General features: G+C 47.1%; 1 pseudogene; it reads right to left on the bottom strand.

Annotated features, from left to right (window-relative positions):
• LOC127442158 (zinc finger protein 830-like) overlaps positions 1 to 14361 on the bottom strand; it is a 63083-nt pseudogene that overhangs the window by 48604 nt on the left and 118 nt on the right.

Consider the following 14361-nt stretch of genomic DNA (forward strand, 5'->3'; position numbering starts at 1 on the left):
GCATATCATCACTAGAGCCACACCGCAAGTAGACGAGAGAGAGAGCCTGGGTACCAGAGATCTTATTGTGAAGCCAAGAGTTTATTATTGCGAAGCTGAGAGTTTATTATTGTGAAGAAGTTTGTTTATTTTTAGAGTGAATTATTGAACAGCGTGAAAACCCTGAAAGTGTATCTGCTGCAGTGAGGAGAATAAAACGCTTACCTGAACCAGGAAATCGTCATGGTTACTTGTGTAACCTCCGTTCCCTGATGGAGGGAACGAGACGTTGGTGTCGATGTAGTGACACTAGGGGTCACTCTTGGGAGCCCGAGACACCTCTGGTCTTTGATAAAAGGCCAATGAAAATTGGCGAGTGGTATTTGCATGCCACTCCCCCGGACATACGGGTATAAAAGGAGCTGGTATGCAACCACTCATTCAGGTTTTATGCTGAGGAGCCGATATAAGGTCTGGCCATTTCAGCGGGTAGTTCAGCGTTGTGGCAGGAGGGACACAACATCTCGTTCCCACCATCAGGGAACGGAGGTTATACAAGTAACCATGACGTTCCCTATCTGTCACTCACTCGACGTTGGTGTCGATGTAGTGACACTAGGGGTCCCTATACGAAACGCCACGTGAACTGGCAGTGTGTGGTGGGCAGACTTGCTGTGTGCCTCATAGCCAGCACACCAGGTTGACACGTAACCTCCCCCAACATAGTTATGAGTGTTGCACAGCCCTTTTTGGGGACAAGTCGTCTACCCAAAGATACAGACAGGCTTAACCCAGTCGTGGCCTCTTTTCCCCTTCTCTTTTTCCACTCCCTAAAAAAGAAGGGGGATTATCCGACTGGGCCGCCAGGTCTACCACGGAGACCACACCTCGCCCAAAGAGAGGGGGGATATTTAAGTGGAAGAATACGTCACATGGTCTTTCCAACCATGTGGAGAGCCTTCAAGGTAGATCCTGCCCAATGGGGGAGGAGTTACTACAAACATGGAGACTGGGGCAGAGGGGCTCTGCCCAAGGAAGACGCAGTTTGCCAGCAGGGAAACGAACTAGCGGAAGATATAGATCGCATGGGGTTAGCCTTACAGGGAACCGCCACATGCGGAGCACCTACCCCAGAACAGGGCTCTTAGTTAGCGCGTGTACTGGGCCGGCAGCAAGTCTCTCCAAAAACTCGACTGTCACAGGGCTCGGAGGAAGTCAACCAGGGAACAGTTTGTGAACACTACTGGGAATTAATGGCGCATGTCTTCAGCTCCAAGGGAGGTGGAAGGTGCTATGTGCAAGCAATAGACCCAGCCAGCTATCCCGGGCTTATCCGCTTGTGTTGCGTACCACTACCTGGGACGAAACCGGTTCCACCCGGAGGTTGTAGAACCTTGCAAAGGTGTTGGGTGTTGCCCAGCCCGCTGCTCTGCAAATGTCTGTTAGAATGCGTTTTTGCACCAGCATCTTGAACGGGAGTCTGTGTAAAGCCTAGTTCAGAACTCACAGGTCCAAGATTGGCCTCAACCCACCGCCTTTTTCGGTACGATGAAGTAGGGGCTGAAAAACCCCTTCTTCATCTCGGCTGGAGGAACAGGTTCTATCGCGCCCTTCCATAGGAGGGTAGTGATCTCCACGCAAAGTAGCAGTGTTTTCGTCTTTCACCAAGGTGAAGTGGACACCGCTGAACCTGGGCAGATGCCCGGCGAAGTGAATCGCGCAGCCGAGTCGGACGGTCTGGACAAGCCCTCGCGACGGATTGGAAAGTGCAAGCCATGCGTTCAAGTTCTGTGCAAGGAGGACCAAAGGGACAACGTCATCGGATGTACCGGCAGGTGGGGCCTCGCGGCGGGGCGGAGCTGAGTCTAAGGACATCGAAGCACTTACCTGGCTCCTTGTGACCACCCCCGGAACAGCCTGAGACAGAGGAGGAAGAGGCCTGTCCTCGTGACCCGTGGAGACTGTCTGCCCGGGAAAGCATGTCGTCATCTCCACGTCAGCCTGTGACTGGGCAATCGACCCCGAAGGGAGGAGCCCAGTTGAGGCTTCCGACTGGACGAGCCCGCTCTCTGATGCTGCGCTCGAGAGCTCATCACTTTCACGGGCTCCGAATAAGAGGTCGAACTCGCCGTGAGACGAGCCGGCGGACTCATCCGGAAGCCCGATCGGGGCAGACGAGCGTGCTGGGGAATGTGAGGTCCGCGGGGCGATACCCGGTGGAGGTGGTCCTATTGGGGTCTCCAAATCGCCCCCAGTGCTAGCCGCGCTGGCCTCATACCCGTGGGTAAAAGGACCGAGGCGGGAGCCTCTGGGGTGGCTCACTTTCTTACGAAGGCGAGCCGCAACCACAACGTTGCCATGGACATATTCTCGCAATGAGAACATGACCATCCACGAATGCTGTCTCCGCGTGAGCAGTGCCCAGACACGAAAGACAGTGATCGTGACCGTCAGAAGGCGAGAGATAACGAGCGCAACCAGGAATAACACACAATCGGAAAAGCATCTTTAAAAAGATGCATCTTTAAAAAGACGTTCCGTGTGTGCGCTCTTTTAGAGAAATATATACTCTTTTAGAGGGGAAAAATGCTCTTTCAGAAAATATACTCTCTAGTTTTTCTGCCGAAGCGCCCAGGGGCATTCTCTGCAGTGCACCAGTGCAGAGGAGGGAGAAGCCGCTGAAATGCGTCGTCAGATCTAGCAGAGGTGAATGAACAGTAGTATTCAGCTCAATGAGCATGTCTGTTCGGCTCCGAAGAGAAAACCTGAATGAGTGGTTGCATACCAGCTCCTTTTATACCCGTATGTCCGGGGGAGTGGCATGCAAATACCACTCGCCAATTTTCATTGGCCTTTTATCAAAGACCAGAGGTGTCTCGGGCTCCCAAGAGTGACCCCTAGTGTCACTACATCGACACCAACATCGAGTGAGTGATAGATAGGGAACTGCTTCTCGCCTCCTCCTTTCACTGAGAAGTGTTACACCCCTAATTACAAAATAAATAAATAAATAAATAAATAAATCATTCTTTTTACTTATAAAGTGCTTCAAAAGTAAATTAATGTGAAAGCGACATCTCCCCAACCCTCCCCACCCCACCCCACCCCGAATTAATGAAAGAGCCAGAAGTTTAATTCATTGTTGAGGTTTACACTCATTGAGTATAGATGCTTTAACTCTACAAATCTGTGCTACAATTCTGATCATTTGACAAACTAAATGATAAGGCTCTCTCTTAAACATTTCACATAAATGTTTTTAAATACATTTCCATGGTAACCAAATTTCCTATGTCCTGGTTTCTCATAGTGTGTGTGCGTGTGTGTGGGAGGGGGAGCACTGGGGCAGAGAGAGATAGAGAGAGAGAGATAAATGGGGGTGGGTAAGTGTGAGAGATGAGGCAACATGCGATGCTAAAGGATCCCATTCAGTTACAGATCACAGTAACAGTGTAACAGGTAATACAAATTGTACTGCACCACATTGGTCATCGAAACAACAACCATTTGTTTGGAAATTGAGAAAAATTGGCTGGATATTTCCTGAATTTCACATTTCATAGCCTGAGAACATTTGGTAAGGATTTAAAAGTGTCAACAGAACACATCTGAGAAAAGGACAAAATGCTTTGAAAAAGTGGTACAACCTACTGATAAACAGGACTTGATTTTTTATTAAAGTTTTTTTTTTTCTTTTCTTTTTTTACACAAAAAGTTATTGTGTGAAACAACAGAACTGGAGCATAACCACTTGCAACATTCTCCCAGCTGATTTTTGCCAAGAAGAATGGAGTAAAACTGGGATCTTCTCCTTTGAAAGCTAAGACTGTTTCCTGCACATCTTGAGACATCGCTCAAACTGAAGACATGCCTAAGCAGGTGAGCGTTGAGGGTGAGGGAGAGAGCGAGTCCGCGGGGGAGATAAAACGAGCTCGGACCAAGGCTCTATATAACCCCATCCAGCCAAACACAACTGTCTCACCGTTAACAGGTCTCTCTTTATCTTTGCTAAGAATAACAGCATAAGAAAATATGCAAAAATGATCATAGAGTGGCCATATCCTTTAACAAGCTTTCACTCTTAGATGAATGATATGCAATTATTATAATGGTTTGATGGTTGTGATTATTGTAATAATGAGTTGCCAGTTGTTGCAGTTTTTTAGCTAAATAATTTCCCACACATCAGATGACGTGAACTGTACAGAAAAAGTTCAAACAATATTTCTTCATCTGTTGGCAAGAAATCCAACACAAAGAGTCATTACAACAGCGCATATAAAATTCACATTTATTGTTTATTTTTCATAGGACAATTTTATTTTTTATCTCCCATCGATGAAGGTCAGTCAGCACTAATTGGTTATAGTCTAAAAAACAGTGTAAAAGACAATTGTTCTGAGGTGCAACAGTTTAATATTTGTTGCGATATATTGTCAAAGAACTGTGTAGTCTGCGAGAGGTCTAGTTAACTTATATAGAGATACAACATTAAAACTTTACCTAACCCTTAAAAAAAAAAAAAAAAAAAAAGACCAGCTCAGAACAATGCCAGACAATTGTTTTGTGGATGGTTAATTTGGTGCTGGTCTAGTTGCTGGATGTTCACCTACAAACTTTAGCTAAAGAAGTTGGTAAAACTGGTTTGGTTGAACTTGTGGTGGTTCTAGGAAATTTTGCTGTTAAAACTAGTTAAGGAGCCTGTGAATCCAGTGCACCAACATCCCATGCTGGTGACCAACATTTAAAAAGCAACATATGTTGGCAACATTCAATGTTAGTGGTCAATCTAACCAATCTTGTGAGCTACAGTAAGACCTTAAGACATTGTTTCCGAATGAAGAACTAATTCGTAATAAGCCTTTCAGACTATCTTATGTTTGGGACAATAAATTGCAAATTGACCTGTAGCAACCAACTATTTTGGATCAAAACAACAGAGCTTCAGAGATTTCACTAATATTGTAAAGGCAGACAGAATATTGTATGTTATACAATGGTGGGAAAGTAGCCAGGGTGAAACGGTATGAAACAACTACACTGAAGGCACCCAGAGCATGTTAGAGGTTGTTGCTCACAGCTCAGGAGATTTACAGTAATTGGATTCTTAGTTATGTTTCAATAAGTATCAACTTTGTGTCAGATTTTTCTTAAAAAATTCAGCAGAAGACAATTAATTTGTAAAAATAGACCCAAATAAGAGTACAGAACCATATAGTTAATGTGGATAGCGTAGCTCAGATCATTTGGTCTTTGAAGAATTTAATGAGAAATGTTTGAGTTTATATTGAGATCTCTGACTTTTGTTGTTACGTTATGTTATATGTTATGTTATGTTATGTTATGTTATGTTATGTTATGTTATGCATGTGTGTGTTGAGAGGGAGGGGTTCATTGAGCAGTTCATGTCTTAACAGTTTTTTAATGTTATAAAGATTTACTTTCAGAGACAATAAATTGGTTACAGTTCTCAAATAACAGCCAAATACCCAAAGGAAAAAAAAAAAATGACATGAAGGACTGAATGATTGTTTACAGATCTGAATGATTTCATTTAGCTACTCACTGACAATATCTGACTTACCAGATTATTTAATTTAGAAGTAAATCAGTGCCAAGTTACAAATACACTCACTGAGCACTTTATTAGGAACACCTGTACACCTACTTATACATGCTTGTTTACTGAAGAAATTGGTCATGACATCACATAAGAGTCTAGAACACATTAAAATAAACCCTTGAGATAATGTTTGGTTTCTCAGGTGAACACAACTCACAGTTAACCTTCCCTGGAGGAGGTTAAGTGTAGAATGCAGGTTGCCATGGTGATCCACACTGCTAGAGAGATGCCAAAAATAAAAAAGCTGAAAATTCTAGATTAGACACTCACTTAACTGACATTACTATGTTTATTATTTTATAATGCCACTTCATCATGACTGTTTTATCAGATAATCAAACTGTTTTTTTTTTAACAGATTTTTGTTATTGGCTTCACGTATTTTACATTCTTTTCTGACATGAATGTTCACAATAAAAACTGTTCATTCAGAAAATTCTTATTTGCTCTTCTTACTGACTGTTTAAAGATTAGTTTATATCGCTAATATTGCTTCGTGTTCATGATGATGGTTCATATGGTTCAACTTTACAATAATATTGTATTCGTTAACGTCATGGTTACTTGTGTAACCGCCGTTCCCTGATGGAGGGAACGAGACGTTGTGTCGATGTAGTGACACTAGGGGTCACTCTTGGGAGCCCGAGACACCTCTGGTCTTTGATAAAAGGCCAATGAAAATTGGCGAGTGGTATTTGCATGCTACTCCCCCAGACATACGGGTATAAAAGGAGCTGGTATGCAACCACTCTTTCAGGTTTTATGCTGAGGAGCCGAGACAAGGTCCGGCCATTTCAGTGAGTAGTTCAGCGTTGTGGCAGGAGGGACACAACGTCTCGTTCCCTCCATCAGGGAACGGAGGTTACGCAAGTAACCATGGTGTTCCCTATCTGTCACTCACTCAAAGTTGTGTCGATATAGTGACACTAGTGGTCCCTATACAAAATGCCGCAACTGGCTGAACTGTGTTACGTGAACTGGCGGTGTGTGACGGGCAGACAACTGTGTGCCTCATAGCCAGTGCACCAGGCCGACACGTAACCTCCCCCAACATAGTTATAAGTGTCGAATGGCCCTTTGGGACAAGTCAACTACCCAAAAGATAGAGACAGGCTAACCCAGTCGTGGCCTCTTTTCCCCTTCTTTTTTTCCACTCCCTAAAAAACAAGGGGGATTATTCAACTGGGCCGCCAAGTCTAGTCGGGGGGTGTCCCTCCCAAGGGGAGGACACTGCGGAGACCACACCTCGCCAAAGAGAGGGGGGTGATATTTAAGTAGAATTATCCTTCACATGGTCTTGCCGACCATGTGGAGAGTCTCATGGTAGATCCTACCCAACGGGGGAGGTGTTACTACAAACATGGAGACTGTGGCAGAGGGGGCTCTGCCCAAGGAAGACGCAGTTTGCCAACAGGGAAACGAATTAGTGGAAGATATACATCACATTGGGTTACCTTACAGGAAACCGCCACATGTGGAGCAGCTACCCCAGAACAGGGCTCTTAGTTAGCACGTATACTGGGCCGGCGGCGAGTCTCTCCGAAAACTCGACTGCCACAGAGCTCGGAGGAAGTCAACCAGGGAACATAGTTTGTGAACACTACTGGGAATTAATGGCGCACATCTTCAGCTCAGAGGAGGTGAAAGGCGAATGTGCAAGCGATACACCCGGCAGGCTATCCCGGGCTTATCCGCTTGTATTGTGTGCTCCTTGTCCTCCCTGACCTTGCACAGAGTCTGTGCAAGTAGGCTCACTGGGGGAAACGCATATTTGCGTAGGCCAGGAGGCCAGCTGTGTGCCAGGGCGTTTATGCCGAGGGGTGTCTCGGTCAGGGCGTACCAGAGCGGGCAGTGGGAGGATTCTTGGGAGGCGAACAGGTCAACCTGTGCCTGTCCGAATCAACTCCAAATCAGCTGGACCACCTGAGGGTGGAGTCTCCACTCTCCCCTGAAGGTAACCTGCCATGACAGCACGTCCGCTGTAGTGTTGAGGTCGCCCGGGATATGAGTGGCTTGCAGTGACTTGAAGTGCTGCTGACTCCAGAGGAGGAGACGGCGGGCGAGTTATGACATACAACGAGAGCGCAGACCGCCTTGGCGGTTGACATGTGCTACCGTTGCCATGTTGTCTGTCCGAACTAACACGTGCTTGCCCTTGATCAATGGCCGGAACCTCTGCAGGACGAGCAGAATTGCCAACAACTCGAGGCAGTTGATGTGCCAATGCAGTCGCGGGCCCGTCCGTAAGCTGGCGGTTGTGTGCCCTTTGCAAACAGCGACCCAGCCCATTTTGGAGGCGTCTGTTGTGACCACAACGCCCCCGGTAGGGCTATGAGCCCATTCTACCAGGGGTGTAGCGGCCTCCTGGGCCTTGACCAGTGGCGCCTCTCTACAGACATTTGCAGAACAGCGGGCTGGGCAACACCCAACACCTTTGCGAGGTTCTACAAACTCTACAACGTCGAGTGAGTGACAGATAGGGAACGTCCTGGTTACTTGCATATCCTCTGTTCCCTGATGGAGGGAACGAGACATTGTGTCCCTCCTGCCACAACGCTGAACTACCCACTGAAATGGCCGGGACCTTGTCTCGACTCCTCAGCACAAAACCTGAATGAGTGTTTGCATACCAGGTCCTTTTATACCCGTATGTCCGGGGGAGTGTTATGCAAATACCACTCGCCAATTTTCATTGGCCTTTTATCAAAGACCAGAGGTGTCTCGGGCTCCCAAGTGTGACCCCTAGTGTCACTACATCGACACAACATCTCGTTCCCTCCATCAGGGAACGGAGGTTATGCAAGTAACCAGGACAGTTTCCTATTATCCCATATATATTTACAAAGTAGTTTATTCCATTGTCTAAAAACACTTTTTTGATATACAAACTGGTAGATTTTGAAAAAGGAAAATAAACTTAGGGATACTATTAATCTTTATAGTCTCTATTCATTTTGTAATCGATAGTAGCCTATATTTATTTGTAATAGTTTTGAATGATATATAAAGTTTTCAATTCAAATAAATATAAAAGCTTTTATATTTTAAATACATTTAAACTTTTAAAATTAAAAAGCCTGTGTGTTCTTTTTGTGGATCTATATGAATTCACTGACGCATTGATATAACAGCTGTTTTATATTTTTATCACATTCAGAATTTGTTTCCAGAAGTCCTCTTGAGCTCTCACATCATCAGCCATGGTGTTTCTTCTTGCTGTTTTTAAATGACTTTAAATTCTTCATAATTGTGCAGTTATCCCTTTTTGCTGTGTAAACCATGTGTTTTAATTCTTCATGATGGCATGGCAATCTCTTGTGCAGTGTAAACATGTTTTAATTTTTTATATTTTTATAACAATCTCTTGTTGTGCTGTGTAAATGGCCATCTACACAGAGGAAAATCCCTCTCGCGAGAAGTTAATCTCTCTCCATGTTTCATGCGATTGGCTGTTCGCTGCAAACATCACTCATTCATGTGAAAGCACATGTGAACTAATCCTAAACTCAGGATCAAAGCCTGAGTTGACAGAGAAAGTTGATGAGCAGTATCATAGTATCAATTAAGCCTGATTAGACTGCTTTGATTTTGTTAACTCAAAACCAATCCTGCAACCCTGAGTTTGTTCATCTTGCATGAAGATATAGGCCTCTGGGGCCTGTACCATGAAGCTAGCTGAAGCTAGTTTGAACAAACTCAGGGTTACAGGATTGGTTTAGAGTTAAAACTAAACCAATCCAATCAGGCTTAATTGGTACCATGATGCTGCTCATCAGCTTTGATCCTGAGTTAAAAATTACTTCACACTGCATATAAATGAGTTCAAAATGATCCCTCTGTTTTAAAAATTCTTAATTCCCAACCTCACATAAAACTCTTCCCACAAACCTTATTGTGGAAAATTTTAATCTTACTGAATCTGTATCAACTGAACCAGTACCCAATATTTTATTTTTTGCAAAGCCTTCCATATAGCCATCTTGGCTTATCCCAACAAGAAATGTAATAAACACACTTTTCTCCTTTCATGGAACTTATACTTTGGACCACTGATTAAACATTGATGAGAGAATTCCTCAACAATATTTTCAAAACAGCTCCTTCAAAAATTAACAAGAACTCTCAACCTCACACAATGAATAAACAAATGGTCAACAGTCTCTTCTGTCCCAAAAAAAGGGACAGTCATTCTCCACCGCTGGATTCAGGTAAGCCATGTTTCTGTACGTAGGTATAATACGAAAGATCAATTTCCACTGTAAATCTGCTGCATGATACTCAATGGGAGGCTGTAACACAACTTCACAGCAGAAGGGAAGGAGGATACAGGGAAGCGGGTTCCAGGCTCAGGTAAGACTTTTTAATCGGCCACTTCAATGCTTTACAACTTCACAAACTCATCAGCTTCACAGGCACGTAGTCACTTAAACACATTAGCTTCACAAACACAATAGGTTAAACACAACAGCTACTCGAGCTCTGTGGGCTTCCTTGTGCCAGACTCTCTCTCAGTCTCTCTGCTGGTGGCGTGGCTGCTTATATGCCACTCTCCCCATGCTCACTGGAATTAGAGACAGGTGTTAGACATAATCTAGCTCAGGTGCAAGCGCCCGTACCGCTTTTTCTCTCTCCGGATGACGCTTGTCCACGCCCCCGCTGCCACATATCCCCACCGCCTGACTCAGGCCGGGGAGACATCCGGCCTGTCTACCCCCCCACCCCCCCCCCCCCATTTCTAGAAAGGAAGTCGGCGACAGCCATTTGCACTCCCAGTCTGTGGACCACCTTGAACTTAAATGGCCGAAGAGCCAGATACCAATGGGTGATCCGTGCATTGGTATCTTTTATGAGGTGGAGCCATTGGAGTGGAGCGTGATCCAAGCAGAGGGTGAAGGCCCGCCCCAACAGGTAGTATCGGAGAGTGAGGACCGCCCACTTGATGGCAAGACGCTCCTCCCACTCCACCACCTGCGAGAGTACGGCCCCCAGCCCTCTGTCTGAAGCATCCGTCTGCAAGACAAAAGGGAGAGAGAAATCGGGTGAATGTAAAAGCGGCCCCCCGCAAAGTGCGGCCTTAACCTGCGTAAATGCCTGTTGACACTGCTCCATCCACTGGACCAGGTCTGGAGCTCCCTTTTTAGTGAGATCAGTCAGTGGGCTGGTGACATCTGAATAATTAGGCACGAATCTCCTGTAATAGCCAGCCAGCCCCAGGAACTGTCTCACCCCCTTTTTGGTCTTGGGCCTCGGGCAGGTCACAATCATCGCAGTCTTGTCAATTTGGGAACGCACCTGCCTGTGGCCCAAGTGGACCCCAGATACCGTACCTCCACCCGCCCAATCCCTCATCGCAGCGATCTCAGAACTGCCCTCAGATGCTGCGTGTGCCGTTGCCAATCATTGCTGAAAATGATGATGTCATCTAAATAGGCAGCGGCGTAAGCTGAATGCAGTCTGAGGATTTGGTCCATGAGATGCTGAAACGTAGCCTGGGCCCCAAACAAACCGAATGGAAGCGTCACAAATTGGTGTAATCCAAACGGTTAGAGATGGCTGTTTTTTCATGGGAAATTCAGTGTCGAATAAAATCAAGCAGTGCCCAACCGATCGAGCAACTCATCAATGCAAAGCATTGGGTACATGTTGGCTTTTCTATAATCCACACAGAACCGTACAAACCCGTCATTCTTAGGAACTAGAACAACCAGGCTGGACCAATCACTGTGGGATTCCTCTATTACTCCCATATCGAGCATTGCATCCAATTCTTCCCAGAAAATTTTCTTTTTGTGCTCAGGCACAGGGGCGGCTACGTACCACCACCCCCGGCACAGTCTCAACGTGGTGCTGGATGAGGTTTGTACGACCCGGTAGAGGGGGAAACATGTCTGCAAACTCCTGATGCAACTTGGCAACCTCTGCGAGTTGGCATGGTGAGAGGTGGTCTCCGCAAGTGACCGGGGTAATATGACTGTGTTTTGTATTCACTTCCGGCCCGAGCTCTGCCATCTCCGGAACTACTGTAGCCACAGGGACTGCCTCCCTCCATAATTTCAGGAGGTTGAGGTGATATATTTGATGTGTGCCCCCTCTATCGGTTCACTTTACCTCGTTGTGTGACCCCAAAGGGTCCTTGCCACTTGGCGAGTAATTTGGAGCTTGATGTGGGGAGTACATTATCTCCCGGTGCAAATTCCCGCAGGCGAATTCCCGTTATACAGTCGGCTCTGTCGTTCTTGAGCTTGGAGCAAATTCTCTGGTGTTAGTTGCTCCAAGGTGTGGAGTTTTGCTCTAAAATCAAGAATGTATTGGATTTCATTCTTACTGTTTGAAAGTCCCTCATTCCAGGCTTCGTGTATGACATCAAGCACGCCGCATGGGTGCCGTCCAGCACCTCGAATAGGGAGAACCCAGTGGAGGCTTGCAGGACCTCTCATACTGCGAATAACAGGGGATCGAGCCATTTGTCCTAATTTCTAGCATCCTTGTGCACGAACTTAAGAATCATGTTCTTAACGGTTTTATAAAATCGCTCCACCAGGCCATCTGTTTGTGGATGGTAAACGCTGGTGCGAACTGACTTAATGCCCAATAATTCATTAAAGCTCACGTAGTGTCCATGACATAAATGTTGTACCCTGATCAGTGAGGATTTCCTTCGGAATCCCCACCCGGGAGATTATTTTGAAGAGTCACAACACTACGTGCTGAGATGTTGCGCAGAGGCACTGTTTCCGGATAACGCGTTGCATAGTCCACTAGGACCAATGCAAAGCGGTTTCCACATGCTGACCGCTCTAATGGCCCGATGAGGTCCATGCCAATTCTCTCGAAGGGGACCTCGATCAGTGGAAGGGAGTGCAATGGCGCTTTTGGGGTGGCTGGCGGATTCACCAGCTGACATTCACAGCAAGCCGCTACGGTTCAGTGTTATTCTTTCCCCTAGATGACCCGCCATGGGATTATAATAAGCTGCCTGGAAAACCATTTCCCGACGGCTCCGCAGGACTAAGAGCTGTGTTGTATCTTCCTTTGTTTGAGCGTCCTGCGTCACTCTATATAACCACTCGTTTTTTATTGTGAAATAGGGATATGAAAGTGCGACACCTGACCGGAGCTGATGACCATCGATCACTCTCACTTGTTCGAAGGCGTGCTTGAGGGTTTCATCTCGCGACTGCTCCAAAGGGAAATCCCCTTCGGGAAATCCCCTGAGGATGGGAGGGGCCGCAGCCTCTTTCCCCTCCCGTCATGCTGACATGGAGCTGACGAAGTTGGCCCCGGCTCAGCCTCCCCTGCCAGTGGTGGCTCAGCGGTTAAGGCTCTGGGTTACTGATCAGAAGGTCGGGGGTTCAAGCCCCAGCACTGCCAAGATGCCACTGTTGGGCCCTTGAGCAAGGCCCTTGACCCTATCCGCTCCAGGGGTGCCATATCATGGCTGACCCTGCACTCTGACCCAACTTAGCTGGGATATGTGAAAAAAAATAATTTCACTGTATATGTGCAAATGTATAATGTGTGATAAATAAATAAAATTATTATTATTAATTATTTTGCAGGACCCATCCACGCATATTCCCTTTAATACATTTCTAAATTCAGGCCAATTAGTCTCCAAAATCAGCAGATGGGTGAGGCGAGAACTAACCGCGGCCTTCACTCTATGTCTTGTTCCCCGGAATTTAATCACAAGGGTCACCACAGGGTAGTTGTGAATATCCCCAAGCACACACTTCACCCTCACCATTTTAGCTGTGCCCAAAGCCTTGTGTTGAACCAAGCGTTGGTGGATAGTGGTTTGATTACAACCCATGTCCACCAATGCTTGATGAGTACCCCCTTGACACTTACCAGTATCCGGTACGCTCCGGCCTGGTCGGGGGCAGCCTGCGGAGTGTCGGGGATCCAGACCACCGTCCCCAGCTCCATCACAGGGCACTGATCCCGGAAGTGTCCCGGATCTCCGCAACTCCAGTAGTCTGGCCCATGCACCACGCCTGCACCTGCAACAGCAGGGCACCGTAGATGTTGGGGGTACCAACCCCTGTGCACGGGGAACTGGCCTCGGTGGCAGGAACGGACTCTGGAGAGAGAGCAGAGTGAGAGGGAAGAGGGGAGGGGGAAGAGAATGGGGAAAACACAGGGGGAGGGGAGAGAGAGTAGGAGGGCTCTTCTGCCCTCGGTTACGCCACCATATGGTCCTCTGCCAGTCGTACAGCTTCCTCCAGCGACGCCGGGCGGTGGCACTGGACCCACTCTGCCATTCCTTTTGGCAGTCAATGGATTAGCTGCTCCAGCACCACTTGGTCGATCACTCCCACGACGTCACGATTCCCTGCCAGCAGCCATTTCCGGCAGGTGTCTCAGAGCCGTTGGGTGAAGGCAAATGGGCGGCTGGTCTTCTCCAGCTTCATGGACTGGAAGAGCTGGTGGTACTGCTCTGGACTGCGGCAACCCGCTGCAGGATGGACTTCTTCAGGTCTTCATAAGCCAGGAGGTTAGCCACCGGCAGTTGTTGAGCGGCAAGCTGGGCTTCCCTGGACAACAATGGGAAGAGCCTGGCCACCCATTGGTCATGTGGCCAGCCCCAGATCTCGGCGGTTCACACAAACAGGTTGAGGAAGGCTTCGGGGTCATCTTCCGCCCCATCTTCAAAAGCTTGGGTGGGGGCAGGGGGCTGTGGTTGTCCAGGGACGTGGCCGGGGCTCTCTCCTGGCTGAGGAGGCTCCGGATCGCATGCCGGTCCTCTGCTTGAGCTC

The sequence above is a fragment of the Myxocyprinus asiaticus genome, chromosome 6 (assembly GCF_019703515.2).
Source record: "Myxocyprinus asiaticus isolate MX2 ecotype Aquarium Trade chromosome 6, UBuf_Myxa_2, whole genome shotgun sequence".
Lineage (NCBI taxonomy): Eukaryota > Metazoa > Chordata > Actinopteri > Cypriniformes > Catostomidae > Myxocyprinus > Myxocyprinus asiaticus.